Raw genomic sequence first — 6,056 nt, 5'->3', positions numbered from 1 at the left:
CTGCTCTACCAGGTGTAACAATTGAGTTTAACATCCAGGCATCCATGAAAACGGAATTTATGACATTTAACGGAGTTAGAAGTTAGCAGGGAGTTAGCTCGCTAGCTTCTATCTAAATACAATATAGCATGTCCCTGACTGCAGGGTTTTGAAAACAAATTAAAACGTACATCTCTGTTATCACTTCCAGCATAAATGAAGACAGAAAACTAAACAGCAGTGACGTTTGTAGGGTTACTGAAGTTGGGCTAGCTGGTATATAATGATGTGCTACGTGACCGCTAGCGACACAGCTGTGTTAGCATAATATAAACAAGCTAACTTTTTTTCCACTCGATAAAAGTTAACGTGAGTGTTCTCAGTGGTCAGAAACAAATGTAATCGCATGGCAGGATGCTGTAAAAGGACCAAACTTCAGCCAGGAGAACAACTGAGATAATCCATCCACAATACGAGGTTAGTCATTCATATACTGCTGCATGGGCTGGGCTGTAGTTACATCCTAAGGTTTTAAAAACTGAGCTTAAATAAATGATTAGCGGTAATAAAAGCCGAGGGAGGTCAGTGATCACTGACTGTTTTAGGAGCTTTTTGAGATCAAACAGAAGAAAATACATAACATTAAACATGTTAACAACACAAAAGCCATATTAAACGCAGACTACTTTAGACCCGGAAGTAGGAGTCGTCGCGTCATCACTGAACAACCGGATAGTGACGTAGTTGCTGCAGGATTGCTCAACAACCTTGCATTCTAACAGGAGAATAATAGTTTGCAACCAGTTGATCCAAACCCCTTACTACAACGAGACACTTTGCAGACAAGTTGTACTCTTCGATGCAGACTACTATAGACTGAGTGCAACATGTTGATGATCTGTCTCCATTTATAAAGTCAACTAAACAATGATTATCAGCAAAAATTCACCAATCAGTCTGATTGCTTCGTACCTTGGAGCAGACAACACCCTCAACCTCGGGGTGACCGCTTGGTTTCACGTGAGCGGACCACGCTCCTCTCTAAACTCACCTTCTTTCTTTTTTTTTTTCAATCTCTAAACACTTGTAACATTTTGTGACTGCATCTTGCATGTTTGTGAAACTGTGTTGAAAGAATCTGTCCACAAAGTACTTGAACCTGTCGGTGTGGTATTTCCTACTACAGCAGAGGGTCTCCAGGACCACGCAATTGTCATCATGACACACAAACAATACCAGCTGTAGGGTAAAAAAAAGAAAGAAAGAAAGAAATCGTGTAAAAGGAGAGATTTCACGTCACTTCTTGCGCCCCCTGATGGCTGAAAAAAGTATTTATTTACCAGAGGAGGTATTGCAGTCCTATCACGCTAGTCTTTGTTGGTTTATCTGAAATGCTTTGCACCTCCTTTGAATGGTGTCTGTATTAAATGTCTATGTGATGATGTGGGATATAAGGGGACAAAATAATTAGTGCCAAACAGTCTGTGTTTATGACAGATGCGATTGGGGGAGGGAGAAAAAAGTGAATGTAAAGTTGTAAATAGAATAAAATGCATTCAAGGCAATGAAAGGCATTTATTTTCACTACTGCAAAGCCTGTAGAAAGAATCAGATTCATATCTTTTGTAGCTTTATTTAGTTGAAGTGACCCCTGGATCCCCTCCTTTATTTATCTCTTTCTTTTTTCCAGCTGACGCGCAGCAGCGTCTCCGTTCCCTCATGTTTCCTGTTGGACTTGATTAATTTTTCAGCGATAAGAGAAGCAGCCGAGTTCACAGTTTATATATTATATTTAAAAATAAATAAATAAATAACAGACCTCAATGTAAAAAGCTGCAAATGTGCACTGCATTATGTAAGTGATGGCTTGGATGGAGAATGTTGGCACTGTTTGAAATACGGTGGGATGCCATTTGGGAGCTAACCTCATTACTGTATGTATGTCCTGCTTCCTGCGGCCTCTCAGCGAGCTGCTGGGTTTGAAGCTGTTTTTAGTTATTTTTGGTCAATTGTGTCATTAAAGGACATGAAAAGTCTCTCTCCTTCTCTTTCTTTCTCTCCTGCAGACATTTTGAGAGAGGGGGGAATCCAACTTTCCCAGGAATGCTTTTTTTAACCATTCCTCACGATGAACTCGCACATTCATTGTGAGGATTCGTAAAGCAGTCTGGTTTTTATGGAAATTATTTTTCTGTAGGGTTTTCAAGGAGGGTAAACAAGAAACTAGCAGCTATCTAACTAACCAACTCCCCATTTTTACTTTGATGATGGGATGATGGGTTTTTTTTATGTTGATTTCGCTCTTTTCTGTCTCACCACTGCAAAATATGGTCCTCAAGACGCCCATTGTGTAAGAAACAACCTCAAAGGACGTCATACTTGTACATATTTAAACTTCAGGAAGAGTGAATACTTAGAGACCATGTGGTGTACGATCACACACCACACCTAAACTCTTAATAATGATTTCAGTTGCACCAGCGAATGCAACTTTGTGATCATTCCTGCTGCAGTAAGACCACAAAAAATGAATAAATAGACCGAAACAGCTTTACGAAAGCATCTAAAGGAGCCTGCACAGTTCTGGAAAAAACATTTGACTGATGAAACCAAGATAACCTTGATGAAACTGCTCGGGATCTAAAGCGGACTGCATCATCTGTCAAACATGGTGAAGGATGTTATGCAGATGTGTGGCTGATAATAGTTCATCAGTGTTTACTGATGATGTGACTGCAAAGAAGCAGCAGGATGGCTTGTGAAGTGTACAGGGTTATAGTCTCTGCTCAGATTCAGACAAATGCTCCAAAACTATCTGGACAATGATTTAAAGTGCAAATGGACAATAAACCAAAGCAAAACTTTTAGAAATTTGAGGATTTTGTGTAAACATGTCTGATATTCCTAAACAATTAATGCAATACCAGTCTGAATGAATCCATGGAGGCAGTATGAAGAGGCAACACTATACAAATTGTGAAATATTGTGTCTTGTCCGACAAATTAGACCTAACTGTAGCCACGTGCCAAAAAATGAAAAATAAAAGTTGTCTCCAGGATCAGAACAGGATGAAGACAGCCATGCTGTCACAGCTCATAGGAGCAGCTGAGAACATGAATCCAGCAAAATTGATATTAATAATCTACTACAAGAAGAATTGCATGTACACTCCGGGAATTTTTCCACTGGTGATGTCGGACTTTCATCATGTCATAGACTTTTCTCGGATTATCCAAAGTGACACATGATGGGCTTCACAGAAGAACGAGCTTCATGAAAAAAAGAATCTCTGAAAATTTCAGAGAGCTCTGACAAAATCACACATGACAGCAGAAAGATCCTCAAAGAGAAAGCGTGTCAAGAAATCACATAAAAAGGGGCAAAAGAGGCAGAAGGAATAGTTGGATGACAATTAGAGTGAGCCTTGGAGCAGTGGGCAAAAGATCCCCAAGGGGGAGGTTTGTGCCTGTGATGGAAAGTGAAGGAGTTTGAAGGTTACGCCACAGCTTTGCAACGACTTTCACTTTCAGCATCATGAAAACAGGGATCTGGTTAGAACAGAAACAGAAGCACGGGAACTCTTTTCATTCTACATTTTATCTCACCCATCGGGGCCGATATCTTCCACTCAGCATGTGACTTCCTGTTTCTGTTTATAAATTCAGCCACACTGTTCCATAACACTTTTATTGAACTATGATATATTTTAGAACTACGTCACGCTGACTATTTTAGGCTTCAACATGTGACTGCACGCTGTGATGGTGTAAAAGGATGGAGCATACACAGACATGCACGCACACACTGTAACGTGATGATATTTCACAGTTAATTTGTGAAACAGAAGAAACAAAGAAGAGTTTAAGGGCTTTGCACGTCCTCTGTAAAGACCTGTTCTGCAAAGAGGTGCCTCGAGCTTCTTTTGGCTAAATTATTGTGTGAGCTTTGGGTCTCTAATCAGCTTTTTGATGCAAAATCCTTTTGCATTAGCGAAGGATTCAACAGAGATCATTCTCCTGACTACAATTTATAGGGTGTTGAAGTAAATAAGGACAGGATACCCTTTAAAAATGATATGTAGTACTTCACCTGTCAAAACATGACTGATATTATTGTAGGAACTGAGCAAATGTGCAAAAATTAAAAAATAAAATAAAATGGCTTAAACTAAAAGTGCTTTTATATGAACTGTTCTCTTTTTGGTTTAGGATCCGTCTGCCCATACCCTCAGCAAACATCTGCTGTTTGTGTTGCTATTTTTGCAGTTATGGAAATGGAGATAAGACTCTTTCGCATGCTATGGTTTAGATCAGAGATAATTTGTGTCTGTGAAAACAGGAAGAACATTGCAACCACATTCAGTCGCTAGGATATGGCTCTTTCCCCCCCTTTTTTCTCATGTTTAAACAGCTGTGAGCAGCACCGATCTGCACCACAAAAGCTCGAATCTCGCGAAATCTTTTTTTCCTTTCGTTTGAGCTCGCACAAATCCAGCCACGATTACGAGTGTTTGAACACCGAATTATCTGGAATTGTGCACAACACGAAACACTAGAGGGAGGTTTGATGCCGGAGCTGCTCTGTTCTTCAGGTGTGGGTTGGTTGCTGTGTGATCTGGGGTCAGTTAGCAGCCTGCTGCAGGAAAGAAACTGAAGAGACAAGAAACTGTGGTTTTATTCATTTCATTCCAGCAAGTGCAATACTCTTAAAGTGCTCCTGAAAAGAAAACAGCTTTTGAAAGCTGATTTGTATTTGCTGCTTCCATCCAGCAGAGAGAGCACAATATCAGAGCACAGCATTTAGTCCCGTGCAGTATCGGGACTTCACAGGACTTCAATATCTACAGCAGATCAGGGGCTCCAAACAACCAATCTTATTCTCTGCAAGGAAAGAAAAAGTTCTCTTTGTGGCACAGAAATGTTTCACTGAGACAAATGACACCTCCGTCTGTGTGCTGTGCTACAGAGGTCAGAGCGCTCTTGTGGAGCTGCTCATCTGCAAGTGCGTGCATGCACCTTTCTGGTTTTTGGTTGGAAACGTCTGCACGCAGACTTGTGTACGCCTGTGTTCTCATAGGTGTCTGTGTGTGCTAATTTTGGATGTGGCTGCAGGGAAAGCAAGTCTCCCGTGTGTAACAGAGTCACTGATCATTAGTCACTCTGCTCCACATACCGTAGCGAGGAAGAGTGGAGGAGAGGGAGGAAGATGGAGGAGATACAGAAAGGTGGAAAGAGAGTGAAAGTGTTGTTGGGTGGATGCTGCAATTTAAAGTCTGAAGTTAAACACATAATGAGAAGCCTCGCGTCAGCTCATTTGTTTCTCTAAACATGTGCATCATCATCCCACTGCTTCCTTTGAAACGTTATCTATCACATCCGTCACATGTTGCAGGAAACTTGCAAGAAAGAGTGTGATTCTGTGCCACGGGGCGCTTATTTTTGCATCCTTTATTTTTACTGATGTGAAATTGCAACAAGCGCTGTTTTTGCATCGTTAAAAATTGTTCTTCTTTACTCTCTCTGTGGTGTGAATCAAACCCCAAACAGAGAAGGAGGAACCAGCACTAGACATGCAAAACTGCTGAGCTGACCACTCACTTTTGTGCAACTTACATCTATTCCCTGTAACCAGAATCAGAATCACTTTTATTGCCAGGGTTGTACATAAATGAGGAATAGGAGAATAATGTTTTTTAATTACAATAAAATCTGATAGGATACAAAACAAAACTGTTGTGGAAGTTGGTTTCTGTGTGAGTCCACAGAAACCAAGCCCTACCCCAGTATTTCAGTAACATATAGCGCAATTTATCACCTTTGTCAACTGCAAATTACGTCCTCAAACTTAAACTTTGTCAGCATCTGTTTTATCCAATAAGATGAAGTCATGCCACGTTGGGTTAACAATGAGACTGTCAAGAAAACCAACAGGTCAGAAAAGACTACCATAAATGTTGCAATAAGTTGGAGTCAGTCTGTCTGTTTCCTATAACACAGCAACTAACTGTGGAAAACTGTTAAAATATAGTTATGGATTTTATTTGTGGTGTTGTATTTTCAGATTTTCAGACACGCAG

Source organism: Rhamphochromis longiceps, linkage group LG4, assembly GCF_057381845.1.
Source record: "Rhamphochromis longiceps isolate RC_006_pf linkage group LG4, R_longiceps_female_GT1.1, whole genome shotgun sequence".
Lineage (NCBI taxonomy): Eukaryota > Metazoa > Chordata > Actinopteri > Cichliformes > Cichlidae > Rhamphochromis > Rhamphochromis longiceps.
Note: the sequence above shows the minus strand (reverse complement) of the source record.